Source organism: Citrus sinensis, chromosome 9 (assembly GCF_022201045.2).
Source record: "Citrus sinensis cultivar Valencia sweet orange chromosome 9, DVS_A1.0, whole genome shotgun sequence".
Lineage (NCBI taxonomy): Eukaryota > Viridiplantae > Streptophyta > Magnoliopsida > Sapindales > Rutaceae > Citrus > Citrus sinensis.
In genome coordinates this window covers 15,031,229-15,057,994 of record NC_068564.1, presented here as the reverse complement: position 1 = coordinate 15,057,994, position 26,766 = coordinate 15,031,229, and the positions used below count along the sequence as shown (strand labels likewise).

At 34.2% G+C, this 26,766-nt stretch overlaps 1 protein-coding gene, 1 non-coding gene and 1 pseudogene across 2 annotated transcripts in view; 2 read left to right on the top strand and 1 right to left on the bottom strand.

Moving 5' to 3' along the window:
- The window catches only part of LOC107176996 (probable cytokinin riboside 5'-monophosphate phosphoribohydrolase LOGL10), an 85,521-nt gene that overhangs the window by 57,957 nt on the left and 798 nt on the right, over positions 1 to 26,766 (top strand). The gene's annotated exons all lie outside the window — the stretch shown is intronic.
- On the top strand, positions 2,980 to 25,713 carry LOC107175750 (uncharacterized; annotated as a pseudogene).
- Positions 19,621 to 19,729, bottom strand: LOC127900104 (small nucleolar RNA R71). The gene has a single exon (XR_008052128.1). It is a non-coding gene; the product is annotated as a small nucleolar RNA R71 (small nucleolar RNA).

Here is a 26,766-nt window from a genome sequence, read left to right as displayed (position 1 = left end):
TGTGACATTGTTCTTTGGATTCTCAATAAATGGGCTGCTCCACTTTGAATTTAACTTTCTCGGAAACAAATGAAGACGAGAATTATAAAGCAATGCTTTTTGACAAATCTCAAATGTTTTTCGAAAAATTCTTTTATCATGAAAAGCTTTTGTTCTTGCCTTAATAATTCTTGAATTCTTATATGCATCTTTCCTTAATTCCTCAAGTTCATTCAATTGCAATTTTCACGCATTACCAGCATCATCTAAATTTGAATTAAAAGCTTTAATGGCCCAAAATGATTTATGCTCAAGTTCAACAAGTGGCAAGGTTTGTCATAAACTAGCTGATAGAGTGACATTCCTAAAGACGTCTTAAATGCAGTACGATAGGCCTAGAGTGCATTAGTCAGTCGAAGAGATCAATTTTTGCGGTTTGGGTTAATTGTCTTTTCAAAAATTTGTTTTATCTCTCTATTTGCTAATTCAACTTTACTATTTATTTGAGGAATGATTGACACTAAAAAGTGTACATTTAATAAGGATAAAGTTATTAGTTTTTCATTTATTATGTCAATTAATGCTCTCGTTATTTCTAAATTATCTTAAGACTCCTTAAATATATTTTTATGTTAAATTAATTCGCAATATGCTAATTTTTATCTTGTAAATATTTTTTTTCATGAATAAAAAGGAGTTGGAACTGGAAGCGAGAACAAACAAGAATTGCTGGAGCCAATTGAAAAGAATTATTGAGGAGATATAATTAAAAAACAATAATAAATCAAAAATAAAAATAAAAAATAAAAAAACAACAATTGGGCAATCATGTAAGTGATGGTCAGGAGGCCATCACGCCTCCTAACCATCACACATTAATATATATATATATATATATATATATATATATATATATATATAAATATATATATATATATATATATAATAAAATAAATAAAGATAATGCATTCCTTGTCTATTATAGACAAGGAGATGCAGGAAGTTGGGGGAGAGCCAAGCAAGCTAGAGAGCTGAGTATTCGAAAGCCGAGAGAGAGAGTTCAGCTGAGGATTTTTTTCTTTTCATTTCTTGTTTTCTTTTGATCAGTTTTCTTGTAATATATTCTAAAAGTTTGTCAAATAAAAATGGTGTTTTATTTTCTTTCAACATGAGTGGCTAATTTTATTAAGTTGAGGTGAAGGGTGAAGCTCAAAGTATCAAATCATAAAATTAATTTCTTTCTCAAGTGAGTTTTAAGTTTATTTTATTCTTTTTTGGTTATTTTTATGTCATGTTAATTTATAAATTTCTTTAGATATGTATGGTATTTTGACATAATGTCGACACATTAATATAATGTGGCACATTAGGTACTTGATTCTATATTTACACACATAGTTAGTTAGAATTAAATGATATAATAATTAACTAGTAAAAGTGAGATAAAATATAAAAAATAAGGAAGTATTAAAATTATAGTTTGAATGCTGAGTGTGGATCCTGTAACCTTAGCTTATTTTTAAATCGATTTCAAATAATTTCTTTTCTCGCAATTAAATTTCTTTGTTTAACAAATTGACAACTAGATTTTAATTCCCTGTGGTTCGACCCTGGACTCACCGGCTTATATTATAATTAGACACTCTTATACTTGAGAGTAATATATTTTTAAGTCATGTCAAGTGTTTGACGCTGTTGCCGGGGAATTTCTTAAATTTAATCTCATTTTATTTTTTTATTTTGTCGATTATTGTTTACATTTTGTATTTTCCCTTCGTCATTTCTTTGTTTGGTTGTAATAATTTATTTCGTAAAGTTTCAATCAGCTCCCTTCTCTCTCTCATAATCATAGAATTGGCATAAAATTTATGAGAAACTTCGTTTAAGCTCCGAAACTTTTGCAAATCAATCCTCATACTGAATTTTTTCTTTAAATTTCTGCAATTTACTTTCCGCATTTATTTTAAATGGTCGGTTCAACCGCCTGGTTGTTATTTAAATTTTGTTCATTTATTTATTTTTGTTTATATGGTCGGTTCTACCGCCTAACATTTTAATTTTAGTTTATTTATTTTTGTACATTAATTTATTTAATTTGATGTTTTGTTATATGACTGGTTCTAAAATACCACCTAATATTTTGTTAATTGTTTCCTTTAATTACTTTATTTTTATGCCTGGTTTCGCCGCCTAATTTATTTTTTATTTATTTTCAGTTTGTTTATTATTTCGCATTTTTGTTTATTTTATTTCTAGTTTACTTTTATTTCTGCAATTTTCATTTAGTGTTTTATGCATCATTGGTTTAGTACACATCATTAGCATTGCATGCGTCATTGGTATCGTACAAATATTTGCAGATTAATTAGGAGATCACCTTCACCACCATTAGATATGGCTGACATAGGAGCTGAAAATTTTTTCAGAGCACGAAGATAACCAAGCCTTGCAAAATCTTCATGAACAACCTAGGACCCTTAGAGACTTCATGTATCTTACTAGAACAAGGTCACCACCATGCATAGTTTTCCCTCCTGATGCATCACGTTTTAATTTAAAAAATGGTATCATTCAACTTCTTCCTACTTTTCATGGTTTTGAGTCTGAAAATCCATATTTGCATTTAAGAGAATTTGAGGAAGTCTGTAACACATGTACTGATCAAAATTGTAGCATGAATATAATCAGGCTTAAATTTTTTTCTTTCTCACTAAAGGATAAAGCTAAAACTTGGCTACAAAATCGTAGGTCAGAATCTATCAGAACTTGGGATGACATGTAAGCATAATTTTTGAAAAAGTTCTCCCACCCCACAGAACAAATTCTTTCAAAAGACAAATCACCACATTTACTTAAAAACCAGGGGAAACCGTCTACCAATGTTGGGATAGATTTAAAGAACTATTTAACATTTGCCCACACCACGATTTTGAAACATGGAGATTAGTATCTTATTTCTACGAGGAATTAATATCCCAAGGTAGACAAGTCGTTGAAATGATGTGTAATGGTGAGTTTAGGGACAAAAGTCCTAAAGATGCATTAGATTATCTTAACTATATAGCAGAGAATGCACAACACTGGGATACAGTTGGATCTTATGAGTTATCAAGTAAATCCCAGTCATCTCCATCTGGTAAAGGCATGCATAACCTTAGGGAAGACCATGATTTTCAAGCCAAATTTGCATCATTAGCTAGAAAAGTTGAAGCATTAGAGTCGAAAAAGAATGATAATGTAAAGTCTGTTCAAAATATTTCATGTTATGTTTACGATTCTACTGACCATTCTACGCAGGACTGTCCAACTTTGCCAGCTCTGAGAGAAAGTTTGCATAAACAAGTAAATGTCGTTGATAATTTCAAAAGGCCAAACCCAAATCCATACTCCCAAACTTACAACTCGGGTTGGAGAAACCACCCAAATTTCAGTTGGAGAAATGACAACCACGCACAACCTTCACAACCAGTTCATCCATGTCAGAATTTCCAAAACCCCCAGAGTTACCCACCTTATATCCCACCACCAAGAAAAACTCTGTAAGACACATTGCATTCATTTATTGAAAAACAAGAGTCGAGCAATAACCAAACGATGCATATCTTAACCATTTTGACAGAAACTATCTCCAAAGTTACATCTGCTCTGACCGTGCGTGAAAAAGGAAAGTTTCCAGCTCAATCTGAACCAAACCCCTAGAGTCAACAACATCCTCAAATGGCAAATTCAGGAAACCGAATTATGAGTCAAGTTAAATCGGTTATAACCCTACGTGGTGGTAAAGTTGTCAAAAAACATATCCTAGACCCTCGAAAAACTAGTAAAGATTCAATTTATGAGAATAGGGAAGAGTCTGTCGAACCTTTAACCCATGAAGAAATAACCAACTCTCCTCTTATACCACCATTTCTTCAAGCACTAATCCAGCCAACGAAATCAAACAACAGCCAGGAAATTTATGAAGTTTTTAAACAAGTGAAGGTCAACATTCCATTGCTAGACGCCATTAAATAAATACCTTTTTATGCTAAATTTCTAAAAGATTTGTGCACAGTGAAAAGGAAACATAAGGTGCAAAAGAAAGCTTTTTTAGCAAAACATGTAAGTTCCATTCTCTTAACCAATAGTGTAAGGTTCAATTCTCTCACCTAAATATAGTAGAATTCATTTTGAGCTAACAAGCCCCTTTAAGTATTAAAATAATATTAATATATAATATTTATTTTTTAAGAGAAGTAGTGACATAAGTGATGATGCAATGACTAGGTAATAATGACATAATCTATGACATAAGTGATAATGTAAGAGAAGTTGTAGAGATAGATAAGAATTCTAGAGACTAGTAAGGTATTTATGAAGGATAATTTCAACCATTGCTCAAGAGTTGTGGTGGCAAAATCATAGCCATCCATTAGCCTTAAGGAATCCTATAAATACCCCCTAACCCCCTTTCATTTTCAATCCAACTTAGGAATTAAAACATTTGTTTAGGAGAGAATCAAAGCAATTGATAAGTTTACTCTCCTTATTCTCCATGAGATTTCTAATTACTCTATTTAGGGTTTATATTAGCATGATTTTAGATTGATACAGATTATAATACATGATTTAAGGTGTGTTTAGGTTTTGTTTAGGGTTTTGATTTATTGTGGGTTTTAATAATCAACCCTTGGTGTATTAAGCACACTTGACAAATTCTGGACAATATGAGTATCTCAAATTTAAACATATATTTTCTGAATGATTTTTCTTAAGAACTTTATATTTATGAAAACTAGACATGTAGGGCTTATTGATTAAATTTTGTTTCATAAGATTTGACTTTGTTTTCAATTTTATATGGACTTTTGAATTGAACATTAATACACTGGAAAACTATGTTTACAGCAAGGCAATCCAATTCATAAACTTATTTGTACTAGTAAATGAACTCGAAACATTCTTAAATTTTATATAGGCGTTGATACATGTGTCTAGTATTCCCGGTTTTAATTTCATAAGTTTCTAATCAGTATCAGATGTTATAAAATTGTCAGAATACATTCTGTTCGGTTACCATACTGTGAAACAATTTTGAATTTGTTAATTAATAAATAGTTTTGAAAATGTTTTTGGTATCGGATCCTCTTGGAAATTTTATATGAGGTACCCATGGATGTCCAAAATGGTTCTATAGAATATTATGTCATTTTGAGTTTAGATTGAGAGTTAAAATTTTAAGAATCAGACTAGTACGGGTATGAATTAGCAAATCAGATTTTTAGGATAAGTTATTAATAGTTATATCTTATATTTGTTAAGGTATAGGAGGTGATTGAGACTTTTAGAGACTTAGAGGTGTGTTAGTTCAAATCCCTTTATCAAGGTAAGTAACTTCATTCCTAATATACTGGATATGTATAATTATTTTGATATTATTAGAAGAGTTTTTATACTACTTAGTAGATCAATGGATTTTCATTGCAAAATCAGTTTATGAAAATGTTTTCAAATCTAAATCCTTTAAAAAAAATTTCATAAATGCTTTTCGATATGTAAATTATTTTATGACATGACTACCTTTTATAATTTTGTCTATAAAATATTCTGCAAGCCGAAATTATCGTTATGTTTTGAACCCATGTTTGATTCAATTATTGCTGATGGTATGAGATTCCTAATGTTTTGGCTCATTGTCCATAGTTATTCAGATTCTGATTCTGATTCTGATCGTAATATACGATATATCTATCTGGACCAGTACTGAGTTTCTGTTCTGAGTGTGCACACGATATTCTGAATTCTGTTTCTGGTCGGGTCACCGGGACTATATGTGACACTATGTGACATGAGCTACTATCTGTTTTCTGTGAATGTGATATCTGATTTACTTTCATAAGTAACTATGCTTTTGATATTTTGAGATACAGTGAATTTATGTTATTTTATCGTGATATATCGTTTTATGAAATTTATGAATTGTAACATATATGTTTTAAATAAAATAAGGCTTGCAATATTTTTGGTATCAGTTGGGCTAGTGTGTTAGGAATGGTTTTACTTACAGAATTAACGACTCACCCCTTGTAATTACTTTTTGTAGATTAAGTTCCGTTTGAAAGGTGTGCCTAGCCTTGGAGTTAGTAATTTCATTTCCGTTTGTTATTTGAATAAGAAGAGGAATGAACTGATGTTTCTATTTAGTTTATTTCTATTATGAACTTGTAATTTGGAGATTGAAACTTTTGTTATTGTTATGTTTTGGGAGAGATTATTTAGTGTTAGACGTTGCAATTTGTGGATTTGTTTGAATATGGGATGCCAAATCTCGTCTTTTGAGGGCTGGATTGCAAGATGCACCTATTACTTGGGAGTTATTTCTGGAGGCATTTCATGAAAAGTATTTTCCTGAATGAGTTCGACACCAGATGGAGGCTGACTTCCTAAAATTGACTCAAGGAACAAAGTGTGTTGCGGAGTATGAGGAGCAATTCACCGTTCTCTCTCGTTTTGCTCCTATCTTGGTTGCTATGAGGGTAGTAAGTAAAGACAGTTCCTGGAAGGGTTACGTCCTAACATTAAAGGGCGATTGACCATCCTTAATATTAACAATTATGCCGATTTAGTGGATCGAGCAATTCTTGAGGAGAAGGATATTCTTGAAGCTCAAATTACAAGGGATCAGATAAATAAAAAAATCGACAAGGTGGACCACAAAATGTAAATTCTTATAGACAGGGCATTAAGTCCAATAAGCATATTGGTAGAAGTAACAAATAGGATAATGAGGGTGTTCGGGATGACACCTCTCGAAGGAACTACCCCATTTGTCGACATTGTGAAAAGAGACACCCTGGTGAATGCCATTGGAAAACTGGAGCTTGTTTTGCTTGTGGAGAAACTGGGCATATGATTATGGATTGCCCAAAGAGACATAGCGAGACTGCAAATACTCAAACTAATGAAGAGCAGAAGAAGAACCAAGGGTGCAAGGGCGTGTCTTTGCGCTAACAGAGAAAGATGCCGAGGTGTCTAATGATGTAGTATCAGGTACATTATCCTTATTATCTAGAGAAGCCAAAGTTCTTTTTGATCCTGGTGCTACACATTCATTTGTATCTTGTGTGTTTGCCCGTTATGCTGATGTGCCTATCACACCACTAGATGATCACGTGTCAATTAGTACCCCTATGGGGGATTGCCAGTTAATAGATCATGTCTATAAGTCGTGTGTGATCATATTGTGTGATAGAGAATTTCTTGTGGATCTCCTATCTTTAGAGATGCATGATTTTGATTTGATTTTGAGGATGGATTGGTTAGGACCTTATAATGTTTCAATAGATTATTTTGCTAAGGAAATTATTTTTCGCCTATCTGGCGAGGAAGAATTTCATTTTCAAGGGAATTATAGGAATCATAAAGGTTTGATTTCTATGGTTAAGGCATTGAAAATGTTAAAGAAGGGGTGTGAAGGATTTTTAGCGTATGTAATTGCTGACCATCTCGATGGGGCATGCCTTGAAGACATACCTATTGTAAGGGAGTTTATTGATGTATTTCCTGAAGATCTTCCTGGACTACCCCCAGATCGAGAGGTTGAGTTTACTATAGAATTAGTCCCTGGTACTACTATTGATTGATTTATATAATCAATTATTATCAATGCCAATGTGCAAGTAGTAGACACAAGAAGTAATAAAGTGATGAGTGTTCAAGATTGTCTCTACAGGGATTGATGTTACTCAAAATGCTAAAACAATCACAATAATGCACGTCAACTAAAGACCAAAACAAACAATTGCCAAATAATTCTATTGTAAATAATAATTGTGAAAGATGGGAATTAAAGCAATATCGTAATAAAATAAACTTAATTAAATGTGTCCAAGGTTCAATTAAGAATATAGTAGTTGAATGATCAAACTCTCCTAATGGGGTGACTGTTGATTACCGAATTAGCACTAGTTGTTATGATAAGTGCTACAGCACTGGGTAGAACAAATCTGCATCCGCAGCTATCGCATGTTGAAAATCTCATACTTTTAAATCTACTAACAATGACCAGTTGCTCATAAATTTAATGTATGGCTTTATGATCTTTAATCTCTCTACCCTACAAGGTGAACATTTATGTCTAGGATATCACAAATCTTAATTTCAAGTATTGCCCTTATGGGATTTAAGATAACCTAATCCAGGAAACTCAATTTAAGAACAATTAATACTCTAATAATGTCTGCTAAGACATGCCCTTTTGCTGCTCTATGTTAACTGAAACTATTAAATGGGTGGTCAATCGAAATAACAGTTATGTCATAAAAACTATTAGAGTATAATACTACAACATTATCATAACATCATATATGAACAGTCAAGAACCCATTGGATTATTTGTCACTCAACTACAAGTAAATTCAGCTCATATTCTAAATGAGAAAAATGAACATAAATATACTAATCGCAGAATACATCAAATCAATCAAAGGAAGAAAGATAATATGAGTTGAGCACAATGAAAGTCTAAGGATCCTCCCCGGTGCTTCAATGATGCCGAACAACCCTCCTTAATCTTGATCTTCTTATTGCCTTTGTAATTGTTTTTGAATGATAATTCCACCGCCGCTTCTATGTGGTGCATGCCTCCTTTATATATTTGCAAATTAGATTTTCCGAATCAATGCCCATGCGCGTGCCTGTGTTTAAATTAGGAAACATATAGATTGTAATTTAATTGCTGACCCGCGCCTATATTTTCTCCCGCGCTTCTCCCAGATTGCTGCAGCATTGGTTGCTCTAACATCCGCAACAGCACTTGTGTCATTTCCGATTGTGCTTTCCTTATTTTGTGATCATCTTCTTTCCTCCTCTTTCTTATCTAATGTCTCCGCATCCTTTTATGAATTTAAAACCTACAAATTAAAACCTGTTTTTGGCACAAATTACTATGATTCAAGCAAAACTTGTTAAGACTCAACTAAAATGAATGTTTATGCAAAAGTTCACCAAAATGTAATCAAAATACATTATTTGCTTTCTAAATGGCCTTTATTCAAGTCTAGAACAGATGTAATAACTCTAATTTCCTAGAGTTATCACACCCCCAAACTTAAACTGTTACTTGTCCTCAAGTAATGACACCTACTAACATTTCCCGTAAACAAACATGTACACAACTTCAGCTCTTTTATCCAATTTGCAAAGATTCTTCCACCTTCAGATCATAATCCCAATCATACAAAATGCCCATAGTAAATCAGTTCTAGACTTAAGCTTCTTTCTGTCCATATTGTGTGTGTGCTGCCTTTGTGATTAAATTCCATAGATGCTGTAACATTACCAAAGGGCTGCATAAATTTCAGCATTAATATACTTCATTCTTACAAGGGGTAGCATAATTTTCACATATTCAAACTGTGATAGCTTTAATATTGATAACCTGGGGGATAATCAACCTCCTCACTGTAACATTTATTTTTCATGTGAATGTCAATCATTTGTAATGATGACACCCAATTACTCAAGCCATGCTCAGATCAGAGTTGCTGCAGCAATATCTGTAGTATAATCTTATCTCAAGGTATCTTTGACTCAAGGCTGAACATGGGGGTCATGAACAGACCTGGCTACTCAATGCCTTAGATAGAAGACTTTTTTTTTTTTTAGTATAAGCTACAACACTGCTCATAACTCTTGCTACTTTTTTACACATTTCTACATATGGGGTGCATACTCAGATTTGGTTACTCAGCAACTTAAGCCATTGGAGCAGAGTTTTATTTCATAAATATCACAGTCAATTAGCATGTTTCTCCCTTTAAACTTAAGATATTTTCTACTCTTTTGGTTTTGCTCTAGCAGTCTCATACAACTCAATCAAGGGCTAAGTGTTGGGACATAATTTCACTTATATCTATAACTATCTCTACTTGGCATTCTCATAAATACTGAATAGTACTCAATTTATCTTTATTAGGTTTTCAAATCCCTACACAAATAACAGATAATAGAGCTTCACACAACACAAACATAAACACATACATAAAACACATGCATTCGGAAACACCCCCCCAAACTTGAGAGATATTGTGTCCTCACAAGCAAACAAAATATAAACACACAAATGGACAAACAAATCTTTTTTTTTAAGAACAAGAAGGAAACTAGTGAGATAAAAGTACTCCCCTGTGGTGGGGACTACAGCCCATGATGTGATGTTATCAGCGCTTCTTGGATGCGCTACACAGCTTATCCTTTGGTGAAGCCTTTGGGGAGGTAGCTGGCAATGTCTTTGTCTTTTTTGTTGCAGGGCTGGTGAGAGGAGTTGTGGCTGGGGTTACTGTAGCAGTACCCGCAGATGTACTGCCTTTTCGTTTGTTGGATTGTCTTGGACTGGTGCGGATAGGCTGGCTAGGACTTGGTTGTGGAGTCTTTTGAGTCAATGCGTCAGCTGCCTAGCCCTAGGCTGTGATGGTAGCTATTACTTCAAGTAGTTGCTTGGCTTGCTTAGATGTAGGCATGGCTCTAACTGCTGCAGCAGCTAACTCAGCATCAACTTGCTCCATTTCATCGTCAGAGGCTGGAGGTATTGCCATTTTTGCTTTACCCTTGGCCTTTCCTTTGCCTACAAAGACTGGAATAAGAGGTTCCACGTCAAGGTTTTCCTCCTCCTCTTCTTGAATAATGTGCTGCTTCCTAGTTTTGGACTGGGTAGGGATGGGTGGTTCCTCACATTCTTGCTCTGAATTATCCTCTGCCTCTGAGGGTGAGCTATCAGTCTCAGATTTGTCACCTTCGTCCTCAGGTGGGTTAGATGGTTCAGCATCTTCTGAGTCAACTTCTGCTGGTGGTTCAGCTGCAGCTTGCTCTGCTGGCTCATCTAAAGCAGTGGCTTCTTCACTAGTTTCTGCTGGAGCACCTGTGGTGCTGGTGTCAAAATTATATTGCTGGAACATGGAAACAGGGAAGTTCCGATGATTGCATTTCATGTACTTAGCAAATTTGTGTAGTTGTCTATCTAGGTGCTGTAGATAGCTCCAAAACTGACCATTTTCCCTCTGTTGAGCTTCCACACATTGATTGATACTGGCGCTGAGTGCTTGGATGGTATGTTCTAAGCCAAGAGTTCGTCGTGCTCCTGTTACAGCAGCTGGTTCAGTGGTTGTTCCAGCACTCTCACCAGCAACTCTTTCAACTGTTCGTGCCGTAAAGACACCCTCATTCTTGACATGATCATCGCTGGCTTTAAGACGAACACCTAAAACTACACAAATGATAGTGACAAGTGAAGGAAATAGCAAAGCAGCAGTTCGATGAGTTTTGGCTGCACATTCTCGGATTTCTTTTGTAATGATGCTACCCACGTCTATGGGGAGCCCTTTAACAAGGACATATAGCAAAACCAATCTTTCTTGTGAAACCGTAGTAGTGTGAGTGGTGGGCATAAGTCTAGATTTCAAAAATTTCACCCACACCTTAGCAATAGGTTTCAATCTATCCTGTTAACTACACGCCCTTCCTCGTTAACTCAGGATGCCCCTTTGATGGTAAGAGTTGTAAAAATGGTGGTTCACTTTTTCGGGGTTAACTTATCACGCAATTTAGCATACTCACAAGTAATCTCAGCAGGTAAGTTATAAAAAGTATTGATAACACGAGAGTCCAATGGAACAAGTGTATTTCTTACCCAGATGTTGTGTTGATCAAGACTTACCAAATTGGCCTAAAATTCTTTTATCACCGATAGTACAGGATTTCGAGGGTGTTTGCAAAACTCTAGCCATCCTCGCTTTGCTGCAGAATTATGAATTGTTTTCACAATTCCAGTGAGTTGGTCTGGAAATTAAAACCCTTTTTCTTCCAGAATCCTGCGTGGCTCTATGAATTCTTCGTATTTTTCTTCGGCATAGTAACTCTGGAATCGTGATGGATCTTTGAGGCGGCTCGCTGTTTTCTTATATCGCGGCATTGCTGTAGCAGTAACAAAGTTAGGCTACTGTTCCTGAGAGCCAAAAGAAAATAAGTGTTAAAGAATTAGGAGAGTTGGACTTGCAAAGGAGATGGGGAATAGTGGCTTGGACACTAAGCACGGTGACTCCTTTTATAGTGGGCTGTAATTTGAAGATAACTACAATAATTAGAGATAATTTAGGGAATAAAATATTTGAATTAAATGTGCATATCCCAAAATTATCGGTTATTGAAATTAAAGCTGTGATTTTGGAGATTTGTTTCCGCAATTTCTATCCGTATCCGAGCGTCCATCTGTCACGATTTCATCTCCAACGGTAAGTGAAAGCTCCAGCATTTAATTTACTGTAACGGGAAAATTTGTTGCTGCAGCCCCTATTTACTTATTCCAACAACGGCCACAGTATCCATACCAAAGCATCTGACACGTGGTTTTTGTCCTCTAAATTCTGCCACCAGATACTTGCACTTGTCAATATGAAATTCAATTGTCACATTTACTTCAAACTAAAATTAAGTCTAAAATTATTAAAATAAAATAGATTAAATTAAATCGAAAAGAAGGAATGCAATAATGTAAAAAGGATAAAAATAAATGGTTAACATGGCAAAACAAGATTAAATTAAATGGTGAAGAGGGAGAGTTGTTTATGAAACCAAAAGATATCGAAATTGGTTTGAAGTGGCTGCTTCCTCAATGGGCTGCCTCCCATGAAGCGCTTGATTTAAGGTACTTCAGCCTGACCTTCTGTCTTTGCTCAATAGTGGGGTTCTTGAAGGGATAACACCTCCTTTGACCCTTCTGCTGCTGGGTGTATGTAATGCTTAATCCTGTGCCCATTAACCTTGAATTTGTGATCCGTTTGTTCATCTAAAAGATCAACAGCTCCATGAGGGTAAGATTTCAATAGCTTAAACGGGCTAGACCATCGTGACTTGAACTTTCCCGGAAACAACCTTAGTCTTGTATTGTAGAGCAACACTAATTGACCAGGGATGAACTTCCTGTGTTGAATATGCTGGTCATGCCAATTTTTTGTTCTCTCTTTATAAATTTTTGCATTCTCATATGAAAACAACCTTAATTCATCAAGCTCACAAAGTTGAAGCTTCCTTTGTTCTGCTGCAGCATGCATGTCCCAATTTAGTTTCTTCAGTGCCCAGTGTGCTTTATGCTCTAGCTCTAGGGGCAAATGACAAGCCTTGCCATAAACAATTCGGTAAGGAGACATGCCGAGTGGGGTTTTGTATGCTGTTCTATAGGCCCATAAAGAGTCATGCAAATGTAAAGACCAATCTTTCCTTGTTGGGTTCACCACTTTTTCTAAGATCTTTTTAATTTCTCTGTTGGACACTTCAACCTGACCATTGGATTGTGGGTAATATGCTGTTGCTATCTTGTGTCTGACTCCATATTTCATCATTGCTACAGCAAAGATTTTATTGCAAAAATGTGCGCCTTCGTCACTAATAATTGCTCTAGGAGTACCAAACCTGGAGAAAACATTTTTTTGAAGAAAAGTCACCACGGTTTTAGCATCATTGGTAGGTAATGCTGTAGCTTCCACCCACTTGGAGACATAGTCTACAGCAACAAAGATATATAAGTTTCCAAAGGTCCCATGAAATCTATTCCCAAAACATCAAAAACTTCTACTTCCAGTATGTTGGTCAATGGCATCTCATGTATGCTGATTATGTTCTCTGTCCTTTGACACCTGTCACAACATTTAACAAATTCATAAGCATCTTTAAAAATAGTGGGCCAATAATAACCTGATTGTAAAATTTTGGCAGCTGTTCTGTGACCACCAAAATGTCCTCCATATGCTGCAGCATGACATGACTCTAGTATATGAGGTATTTCTTCTGCTGCAACACATCTTCTTATTACTTGATCCGAGCATAGCTTATATAAATGTGGGTCATCCCACTGGTAGCTTTTAAGATCATGAAGAAATTTCTTTTTCTCTTGAAACTTCAGCTCAGGTGGTAGTAACCCACTTACTAGATAGTTAGCAAAGTCTGCATACCATGGAGATTCTAACTGCTGCAGCATCTGTGCTTGCTGTATTGCCAACAGCTGTTCATCAGGAAAAGTTTCAGTGATGCCCTTCCTTGTCAATGTACTAGTGTCTGCTTCCAACCGTGACAAGTGGTCTGCCACTTGATTCTCAGTCCCCTTTCTATCTTTAATTTCCAGATCAAATTCTTGAAGTAATAAGATCCATATGATTAGTCTTGGTTTGGCATCCTTCTTTGAAATTAAATATTTGATGGCTGCATGGTCTGTGTAAACAGTTACTTTAGTACCTACCAGGTAAGCTCTGAATTTGTCAAAAGCAAAAACCAATGCTAGCAACTCTTTCTCTATAGTGGTGTAATTGATCTGAGTTGGAATGAAAGTTTTGCTTGCATAGTATATAGAATGAAAAACCTTATCCTTCCTTTGCCTTAATACTGCTCCCACAGAATGATCACTAGCATCACACATCAATTCGAATGGTAAATTCCAATCTGGAGATATAACTACTGGAGCAGTGATCAAGGCTTTCTTTAATTCTCCAAATGCTTGAAGGCATTCTTTGTCAAAGTGAAATTGTTTATCATGCTCCAGCAATGAACATAGAGGCTTGGCTACTCTGAAAAAATCCTTGATAAATCTTCTACAGAATCCAGCATGACCCAGAAAACTCATAATACCCTTTACTGAGGTTGGGGGTGGCAGTTTATCTATGACCCAGCACTATTCCTTCTTGCACTATGAAATGAAACTTCTCCCAATTAAGTACTAAGTTGGTCATCTCACATCTTTTAAGAACTTCTTCCAAGTTTTGTAAACAATTACCATATGTCTCTCCAAAAACTGAAAAACCATCCATGAAAATCTCCAAGGTCTGCTCTACCATATCAGAAAATATAGACATCATGCATCTCTGAAAAGTTACTGGAGCATTGCATAACCCAAATGTCATTCTTCTGAAGGCAAATATTCCATAAGGACAAGTAAATGTAGTCTTCTCTTGATCCTCTGGTGCTATAGCAATCTGCTTGTAGCCTGAATACCCATATAAGAAATAGTAGTATTGTTTTCAAGCAAGTCTGTCCAGCATATGATCTATGAATGGAAATGGGAAATTGTCTTTCCTTGTTGCTTTATTGAGCTTCCTGTAATCCATACACACTCTCTATCCAGTCACTGTCCTTATAGGAATAAGTTCATTCTTCTCATTAGCCATTACTGTTATCCCTCCTTTCTTTGGAACACACTGAACTGGGCTTACCCATGAACTGTCTGATATTGGGTATATGATTCCAGCATCTAACCATTTGATGATTTCCTTCTTCACCACTTCTTTCATAATAGGATTCAGCATTCTCTGGTGCTCCACCGAATTGCTGGAACAGTCTTCTAAAAGGATCTTATGCATGCATATTGATGGGCTGATACCTTTTATATCTGCCATGGTCCATCCAATTGTCTTCTGTATTTTCCCAACAAATCTACTAGGCTTTGTTCTTGACCTGCATCCAATGTAGAAGCAAGGATTACAGGGAGTGTGTTGTTTTGACCAAGATAAGCATACTTTAAATGTGAAGGTAACAGTTTTAATTCAAAACTAGAGGGTGATTCAATAAATGGTAAAGTTGTTTTTACTTCCTTGTCTGAAAGATTCAGGTGTTCAATAACCCTGTTGTGCCCATTAGATTGTTGTTTGTCCATCTAATCTGTTTGAATTGCTACAACATCTTCCTCTTCAACCTCCTCAAAGGTGGTGACTTTGTTAAATAAATTACTGCAGCATCTGTCCAGTCTGTCTGCTACAACAAGATCCACTAACTTAGGAAATTGCAATCATCTATTTCATCAGGGTTTCTCATGGCCTTTAGTACATTGAATGTGACTTGCTGATCATTCACTCTCATAGTCAGCTCTCATTTCTGCACATCTATCAAAGTCTTTCTGGTTGCTAGAAAATGTCTGCCAAGTATAATGGGTACCTCTTTGTCAGCTTCAAAATCCAGCACAATGAAATCCACTGGAAAAATGAATTTGTCAACCTTCACCAGTACATCCTCTACTCCAAGCTGCTTAAATATAGATAATGGCATCAAGTTGATATTAGCTCCCAAATCACAAAGTGCTCTGCCAGCATACCTATTCCCTATAGAGCAGGGTATTGTAAAACTGCCTGGATCTTTTAATTTTGTGGGAATTTTACTCTGAAGCATATGGCTGCTTTCCTGTGTTAGAGCAACAATTTCAAACTCTCCCAGCCTTCTTTTTCGTGCCAAGATATCTTTTAGAAATTTTACATAATTTGGCATTTGCTCCAAAGCTTCCACAAAAAGTATGTTTATGTGCAGTTGCTTCAACACTTCTAGGAATTTACTGAACTGCTTGTCTTGTTTTTGCTTCTGGAACCTTTGAGGGAAGGGTGGTGGATGTCTAAACTGCTGGTTAGATTCAGGAGATACCAAACTCTGTTTGTTTAAGTTGGTGCAAGTTGTGGCTATTGGTGTTGTAACTTCTTTTTCAGCAAGATCTGGTTGATTTTCTTTTGCAGTTGCTGTGGCTGGGTCCCTTGCATCAGTGTCTTGATGGGGAGTCTGCTGTAACATGCTTCCCTTTTGAGTTGGTTTTTGAGCTGAAATGCCTTCCATCCCATTTTTGGTCACCTCAACTGAGATATCAACATGCTTTCCAGATCTCAGACTAATCACTTTGCAGTGTTCCTTGCTCTCTCTCCTATGATCTTCTGTGCTGCTAGGTAAGCTTCTTTGAGTTCTGCTGCTCATTGCTGTAGCTAATTGTCCCATTTGGTTATCAAGGTTTCTTGATTAGTATTAAAAATTGTTTAATTATCAAGCGATAATATGTTATTTTATGCTTATGTTATAATTTATATTTGTGTTTATGTAATATATTATGAATTATTAATTATGTTTTAAATATATTTAATTTTGTGTATTTTTATGTGTTTATTAGGAAAAATATTATTTTCACGTACTTCGAGGCTCCAAACAGATAAACAGAGGTCAAATTTGGATTCCGGAGGTCCGAAAACCTTAGGATCAGTCAAGATTGGCTTAAAATTGGACTTGTGTAAAAAAAATTGACTTTTTTCTGTTGACCGAGCACTGATTGGATGATGAAATGAGCTTACAATAGATATGAGTGCATGGGATAGCTGGTAATTTTGACTAAATCTCAACCGTTCATGATTCAATGGCCATGATTGTGCCACGTGGCAATGGTTGGTGAAGCAAGTTGGAGGATCCGAATCTTTGTATTCGGGTCGACCCGATCCACCCATTAACACGCCAAATCTCAACCGTTCTTTGGGCAAATCGGACAAGTCAAATGATGCCACGTGTGATGTTGACTTTTGAAGTTTGACCAGCCATTGGATCTTGATCTAAAGGTTGTGAGGAGCACATGCATGAAGCTTATGATGGACCGCAAAGCACTGGATTATGAATTTATTTTTCTATAAATAGAGCCTCATTTTTATGTTTTTAATCATCTCTCTACAACTCTTTTCTTCTCAAATTCTCTCCATCTCCTTGTAATCTTGATTTCCAAGTGTGTTTTTAATATTTTGTATAATTATTTTTATAAATAAAATTAGTTTTATTTCCAATTTTAGTTGTTTTTATTTCTTTTAATTATAAGTAATTCAATTTTACTACTTCTTTTTATTTTAATTATGCTTAAATAAATAATATTAGTTAGGGGAAGGTGAAACTCTTAGGAAATAAATATAATTTAAGCAAATTCTATTTTTAATTTTATAAATTAAATTATTTTCTATTTAATTTTATACATATTTTATATTTTGAAATTTTGATTTATTGTAGACAAACAAATGAATTTGGCACAATAAATTCTTAATATCTTAATATAAGGTATGGTAAAATGGTATTTTGACTTATTGTCGACAAATTAAATTTTGGCACAATAAATACTTAATCCATCATAAAATTAAAGGAAAAATAATAATAATTTATATAATTAATCTTTTGGGCAATAAATGTAAAAAAAGGGCAAAAAGAATTTATTAAGTTTTATTTACTTCTAAGAGTGGATCCATAACTCTAACTAGTTTAATTTCATAGTTTCATTTAAATTAAGTTGTTTATATTTAAGTTTTAATTTCAATTTTTAGTTAAAATAAAGTACACGAATTAAATCTTTTCTCTGTGGATCGACCTCGGACTCACCGAGTTATAATACAACAAAACACTCTTATACTTGGGAGTTAAAAATTACTTTTAAGTTGTGTTAAGTTTTTGGCACCGTTGCCGGGAAATTTTTTTTTTATTTAGTTTGTTTTTCCGTTTTTTATTTTTCTCTAATATGTAAAATTTTGTTTGCCCCCTTTTACTTTTCTTAAATTCTCTTTTGTCCCCATATCTTTCATAATTCTCGTTTCAACCCAACAATTCCCGTTTCTAGCCCAATCGTCTGGTAATTACATTTTGACCCCAACATCTTTCAATCGTTTCACTTTCATCTCAAATTGCTCAATTCTAGACTTCTAAAAATTATAGTTTGACCATAAAATTAAAAATAATTTGCAATAGAATCCCTAGACGAAATTCCTCAAAATAATCAAGACTTGGACATACTTTGGACATATTTGGACTTATTTTGGACTTAATTTGGACCAAAGTAACTTTAACTACTAACTCTAATTACTAACTCTTAACTTACTAACTGCTAACTCCTAACTTTTTTTAATTTCAGTTATTTAATTTTCTGCATTTATTTTATTTCGTATTTATTTATTTTTGCTTTATTGGTGGGTTTAACCACCAAACTAACTACTAACTCTTAATTTTTATTTTCAGTTATTTAATTTTCAGTGTTTATTTAATTTTGTATTTTTTTGCTTTATTTTTTTAATTGGTGGGTTCAACCACCATTTTTTTATTATTTTTGCATTTATTTATTTATTTTTTACTTTGTTGGTGGGTTCAACCACCATTTTTTTTTCTTTTTCTTTCTTTTGCATTTATTTTATACTTAATTTATTGTTAATTGGTGGGTTCAACCACCAAAATTGTTATTTAATTTTCTTTTGTACACTTATATTATTTGCATATTTAATTTTTTAATTTTATTTTGTTATCAATTTGTGTAAATATTATCTTTATAATATAACCATTGCATGAGACGTTGGTCTTGATCTTCAAGTGGCAGGTTAATTCGTAGATCTCAATCTCCACCACCAATCATGGATGAGAATCAAGGCGAAAACGTTTTGGGCGAATTTAATCCTCAAATTGATTAGGGAGACAACCAATCTCAACATGGGCACGATCAAAATCAACCAAGAACTCTGAGAGACTACATGAATCCAACCAGAACCGGAGCACCGTCGTGTATAGTATTTCCTCTAGAAGCATCTCGATTCAACTTTAAACCAAGTATTATCCAACTTTTACCAATATTTCATGGTTTAGAATATGAGAATCTGTACTTGCATCTAAGAGATTTTGAGGAAGTTTGTAATACATACACGGACCAAAATTGTAGCATGAACATAATTAGATTAAAGCTTTTTCCTTTTTCATTAAAAGATAAAGCTAAAACTTGGCTACAAAACCTTAGATCTGGATCAGTAAGAACTTGGAATAACATGCAAGAACAGTTTTTGAAAAAATTCTTTCCACCTCATAGAAAAAATTCTTTTAAAAGGCAAATCACTTATTTCACTCAAAAAAATGGAGAAACATTATACCAATGTTGGGATAGGTTTAAAGAGTTGCTTAACATCTGCCCACATCATGGTTTTGAAACTTGGCGATTGGTCACTTACTTCTACGAGGGCTTAATACCCCAAAGTAGACAGGTTGTTGAAATGATGTGTAATGGTGAATTTAGGGATAAAAATCCTGAAGATGCACTAGATTACCTTGACCAATTAGCTGAAAATGCACAACATTGGGATACTGTTGGAACTTTTGAATTGACAAATAAGCAACAATCATCTCCATCTAGTGGAGGAATCCATAACCTTAGGGAAGATCATGATTTACAAGCAAAATTTGCATCCCTAGTTAGGAAAGTTGAAGCTTTGGAGCATAAAAAGAGTGATCAAGTAAAATCTGTTCAAGAAATTGCATGTAACATATGTAATTCGAATGATCATTTCACTTAAGAGTGTCCCACTTTGCCTGCACTTAAAGAATGTCTAAATGATCAAGCTAATGTCATTAACACTTTCAATAAACCAAACCCATATTCACAGACTTATAATCCTGGTTGGAGAAATCATCCGAATTTCAGTTGGAGGAATAATAATAATGCACAATCTTCACGAGCACCACCTCCACAAAATTTCAAAATCCTCAGCCTTATGCACCATATGTTCCATCACCCTGGAAAAATCTGGAAGACACAATGCATTCATTCATTAGAAAGCAAGATGTTATTAACAATCAAAATGCACAAACTTTTTCTAATTTGAAAGATACTCTTGTTAAAATTGCTTCTGCACTCACCATTCAAGAAAAAGGAAAATTTCCAGCTCAACCACAACCAAATCCTAAAATTCAATAAAATCCACCCACAGACCAAGTCAAGTCAGTTATAACTCTTCATAGTGGTAAGGTTCTTGATAGACCTATGCCTGAACCTTATGAAAATGATGAAAATTCAAATGGTAAGGAAGGACTAAATGAACTTACACCTAGTGAAGAAATAACTAGTGTTCCACCTGAACCACCATTTCTGCATGCATTGAATAAACCAAGGAAATCAAACCACTCTTTTGAAATTTATGAAATCTTTAAGCAAGTGAAAGTTAACATTCCTCTATTAGATGCAATCAAGCAGGTTCCTTCATATGCCAAATTTTTAAAGGACTTGTGCACTGTTAAGAGGAAATTGAAGGTAAGAAAGAGTACTTTCATGGCCGAACAGGTAAGTACAATTATGTCTACTAATAATAAGTTGAAACATAAAGATCTTGGTTGTCCTACCATTTCTTGTATTATTGGTAACCACAGAATTGAGCATGCTTTACTAGATCTTGGTGCTAGTGTTAATTTGCTTTCACATTCAGTTTATCTTCAACTTAATCTTGGTGAGTTAAAATCAACTTCAACTACACTTTTGCTTGCCGATAGATTAGTTAACGTACCAAAAGGAATAGTGGAAGATGTTTTAGTACAAGTTGATAAATTCATCTATCCTGTAGATTTTATTGTCTTGGAAACTGAACCTGTTGTGAATAATTACAAACCAATTCCTGTAATTTTAGGTCGACCATTTTTAGCAACTACTAATGCTTTGATTAATTGTAGGAATGGTTTAATGAATTTATCTTTTGGGAATATGAATTTGGAATTAAATGTTTTCAACATGTGCAGGCAACCTAATGAAAAAAATGAGAATGAAGATGATACTGATGAACAAAAGGAATTGTTTGAATCTTGTATCAAAGAAAATATTCAAAAAGGGGATTTTTCTAAACTCTCAAATGTTTGTTTAGTTAATTCAATTGAGTCAAATAAGCAACTTGAACTAAATATTTCTAATATAAATTCGTTGCTTGATTCTGTGCAGACTTCACAAAATTATGATGACGAGCCAAAATTTGAGGAACTTGGAAGTATTGAAAAGACAGAACAACAACAAGCACCTAAAATGGAATTGAAACCTTTGCCTGAAGGATTGAAATATGCTTTTCTTGGAGAAGAACAAACTTATCCTGTTGTGATTTCATCTACTTTAACAAGCGACCAAGAAGGTAAGTTACTAACTGTTCTTAAAAAGTATAAAAATGCAATTAGATGGACTTTAAATGATATTAAAGGCATTAATCCCTTAATCTACACATATAGAATTAATTTGGAAGAAAATGCTAAAACATGTCTACAACCTCAAAGAAGATTAAACCCACACATGAAAGAGGTAGTCAAAACAGAAGTCCTTAAATTGCTTGATGTGAGAATTATCTACCCTATTTCTGATAGTAAGTGGGTAAGTCCTACACAAGTAGTGCCTAAAAAATCTAGAATCATTGTTGTTAAAAATGAAAAAGGTGAATTAATTCCAACACGAATTACATCTAATTGGCGCATATGCATTGATTATAGAAAATTAAATGAAGCAACTAGAAAAGATCATTTTCCATTACTATTCCTTGACCAAATCTTAGAAAGAGTAGCAGGACATCCCTACTACTGTTTTTTAGATGGATATTCGGGTTATTATCAAATATTCAAATTCCTATAGCACTTGAGGACCAAGAAAAGACCACATTTACATGTCCTTTTGGAACATTTGCATTTAAAAGAATGTCATTCAGGCTTTGTAATGCTCCTGCAACATTTCAAAGATGTATGTTAAGCATTTTTTGTGATATGGTTGAACATTGTTTAGAGGTCTTTATGGATGATTTGACTGTGTTTGGGAATTCTTTTGATGATTGCCTTGATAATTTGGAGAAAATTTTAAAAAGATGTATTGAAAAAGAACTCGTGTTGAATTGGGAAAAATGTCACTACATGGTTACTTCTGGAATTGTTTTGGGTCATGTTGTTTCTATTAAAGGAATTGAAGTTGACAAAGCAAAAATCGAAGTCATATCTAAATTGCCACAACCAAAAATAGTTAGAGATGTGCGATCCTTTTTAGGACATGCAAGATTTTATAGGAGGTTTATAAAAAACTTTAGTGCCATATCTAAACCACTTTGTAACCTCTTATTAAAAGATGCACCGTTTGAATGGAATGATGATTGCCAAAAATCTTTTGAAAAAATAATTTGTCTTTTAATATCTGCACCTATTATGCAATCTCCTGATTGGTCGTTGCCATTTGAATTAATGTGTGATGCAAGTGATTTTGCTGTTGGTGCCGTTTTAGGACAAAGAAGGGATAGTAAGCCTTTTGTGATTTATTATGCGAGTAAGACTTTGGATAGTGCTCAAATGAATTGTTCTACAACTGAAAAAGAATTACTTGTTGTGGTATTTGCATTAAACAAATTCCGTTTATATTTTCTTGGCTCTAAATCTATTGTGTTTACTGACCATGCTGCTGTGAGTATTTGATGAGTAAACAGGATGCCAAACCGAGACTAATTCGTTGGATTTTGTTACTTCAAGAATTTGACCTTACCATCAAAGATAAAAAGGGTGCTGAAAATGTTGTTGCTGATCATCTATCACGACTCACATCTGAATTCTACAATTATATAACACCCATAAATGATTCTTTCCCTGATGAATTTTTATTTTCTATTACTTCGATGCCATGGTATGCTAATATTGTTAATTTTCTTGTTACAGGTAAAATGCCTTTGCAATGGAATGCTCAAGAGAAGAAGAAATTTCTTGTTGAAGTAAAGAAATTTTATTGGGATGATCCTTATTTGTTCAAATATTGCCCATATCAAATTTTTCGGCGATGTATTCCTGATAATGATGTAAGTGGTGTCATTAATTTTTGTCATTCTGAAGCATGTGGTGGTCACTTTTCTTCAAGAAAAACTACTGCTAAAATTTTACAGTGTGGATTTTATTGGCCTACCATGTTTAAAGACACATATGAATTCTGCAAAAGTTGTGAAAAATGTCAAAAATTGGGATCAATTACAAAAAGAAACATGATGCCCTTAAATCCCATACTTGAAATTGAAATATTTGATTGTTGGGGAATTGATTTCATGGTTCCATTTCCATCATCTTTTGGATTTGTGTATATATTAGTTGCAGTTGATTATGTCTCAAAATGGATTGAAGCAATTTCTTGTCGAAATAATGATAGTAAAATTGTGGTTAAATTTTTAAGAGAAAACATTTTAAGTCGATTTGGAATCCCTCGAGCCATTATCAGTGATGGAGGTAAGTATTTTTGTAATAAGTCATTTGAGTCTTTAATGAAGAAATATGGAATTACACATAAAATTGCTACCCCTTATTATCCTCAAATAAATGGTCAAGTTGAATTAGCAAATAGGGAGATAAAACAAATTTTGGAAAAAACGGTTAACCCAAACCAAAAAGATTGGTCTCTTATACTTAATGATGCACTTTGGGCTTACCGTACTGCATTTAAAACGTCATTAGGAATGTCACCCTATCGGTTAGTTTATGGTAAACCTTGTCATTTATCTGTTGAACTTGAACATAAATCACTTTGGGCTATTAAAGCTTTTAATTTAAATTTGGATGATGCTGGTAATGTGCGAAAATTGCAATTGAATGAACTTGAGGAATTAAGGAATGATGCATATGAAAATTCAAGAATTATTAAGGCAAGAACAAAAGCATTTCATGATAAAAGAATTTTTCGAAAAACATTTGAGATTGGTCAAAAAGTATTGCTTTATAATTCTCGTCTTCATTTATTTTCAGGGAAGTTAAAGTCAAAATGGAGTGGCCCATTTGTTGTAAAAAATGTATATTCATATGAGGCCATAGAAATTGAGAATCCAAAGAATGGTGTCACATTTAAAGTTAATTGTCAAAGATTAAAACCATATCTGGAACATCACCCACGTGACGAGGACATTGAAATTAATTTGGGTGAGACACCGAAATTAATTTGGGTGACCCACCAATTCTTGATTAAGTCTTTAATGATTTATTTTGTTTTATTTTATTTTGTTTTACTATTATTTTACCGTTTCATTGTTTGATTTTTTTTTTCTTTTTCTCTAGATTGATGCACTGTACATATTTTTTTTAACATTGTTTTTCTTGTGTAAACGTGTTTGTTTGATAGTTGTACATTCTCTCATCAATTTTCATTTTACATCATGAGCACCTCAATGAGAAAATTCCTGTTCGCACATCTTAAAAGATTTCTGCGTGTGAAATTTCACTTAAGAGGCCTGATACAAAGCTGTAAATCCCATCCACTTTGGGATCTGCAACCACCAGAATTCGTGTCTTATGTTGAGGATCTAGAGGGACAACTCAGAACAGTAGAGAGTGGCATATATGAATTTCAATTGGAGCTTGACGTTAACTCAATGAGAGGACGAATGTAAGTTCATTTTCCTTTTATATTGTGTGTTTCTTTTTGCTCGCTTTCACGTTTGATTTGATTTTGCAGATTTGATTTTGGTGTATTTTGATTTATTTTCCCGTATAAATGGCGGATAACAGTACTCCGTGACTTCTTAAGTCGGTATCTTCAGTTTCCCACAATAACTGAAACCCCAAAATCAAACATGGAAGAAATACAACATAAACTCCATAAGCATTTTCCCTTTCTCCCTCAGAATGCCCTCAGGAAAATTTACAAAGCTCGTTGTGAACGACTGCGTTTGTTAATGATCAATGGCATTCCTCTGACATTCGTTGGTTAATTGAAGCAAAGGTCCGATTAGCAGGTGAGTTTTCTGATCCATTTATTTCTTACATGCCTGGTTTTGGTAAAAGTACGTTTGCTAAGAAAATGAGAGCTAAACGACTTGGCTCAAAATGTCATAATTGTGTAAGACTTGGTTGCAAACGACCAGATTGTAAATCTTTAGGAATGGTTTCTGATACTCGTAAAGATAAAATTAAATTCGTTAAAGATGGCATGAGTAAAGAATCGTTGGATGATATCTTACGATCTCTTGAGATGCATCGAAGCAAAATTGTGCAACGTGAGATTTATAATTTGTGGATACTATTGCAAAAACAAAGTACACAGTTTAGTCTTGGGAATCTAACTCAAAAAGACCCTGTTTGCCAGTTTATAAGAAAACTGGATGGGAAGTCGATCTTCGACCCATAGAGGGCGTTCAAGCCGTTACTGGACGTAAAACCAGAGGAAGATGTGAGCCACAATCACAACTACCAGTAAATATCCTTTCACTTCACTGTTTTTTACTTTACTGTTATTTTATCATTTGCATTATTGCATTTAGCGAAGTGATTTTGTATTTAATAAATATTTGTTTTCTTTTACTGTTTGCTTTTTCTAATCATTATTTTCTTTTTACTGTTTGTTTTTGAATTATTGAGCCACGAGCTTTACTCATCATTTGACAAATATGCCAACCCATTTACAGCTGTTTCTCATTATTTATGTCACCAAGATCTTTAAATATGAGCTCGTTTTTCAAACACTCACAACTTGTTTTTGAAAATTAGTCCAATGGCAACATCTTCGAGCAAACAATTCAAAAACATTTGTGTGCTTTCTGGGTTTCACAATGGAAAGTACAAAGAGTTCGTTCAGGCAGGTGAAGATCTTGGTCGTGTCATAGCAGAGAGGAAACTGCATCTTGTATATGGAGGAGGTGAACGAGGGTTTTCAAGACTTGTCTTAGAAGCTGTTTTTACTAGAGGAAGCCAAGTACTAGGCATTATTCCAAAAGCCATGAAACCGCTAGTGTGCATGTCTGGCCCACCAATTGGAGAAGAATTAGTGGTATCAAGTATGCAAGAGAGAATATATGAAATGATGAATCATGTTGATGCTTTTATTTTCTTGCCAGGAGATCTTGCAACCTTTGAGGCACTAATTACATTTGTATCTTAGGCCCACTTGAACATTCATCAAAAACCCATCGGTTTGTTAAATGTTAATAATTTTTATGACGGCTTGCTAACTTTTATTAACCATGCAATAAAGAATCATTTTGTTCCATATTCTGTAAAAAAAACTCTCTATTTCTGCTTCTACTGCTAATGAGTTACTTGATCTTTTACAAGCTTATACAGCAGAGCCAGATCCAAAGACTTTTGCACTGAATTGGTCGACTGATGATGGTAGCGGTAACAGTAGCAGTAATAAGAAGTGCGATTTAGATTTAACTCTCCGTTTGTAAATATTTTCTGTTGTAGTGTTCATGTGCTGTCTTCTAAACTCTTTCTCTT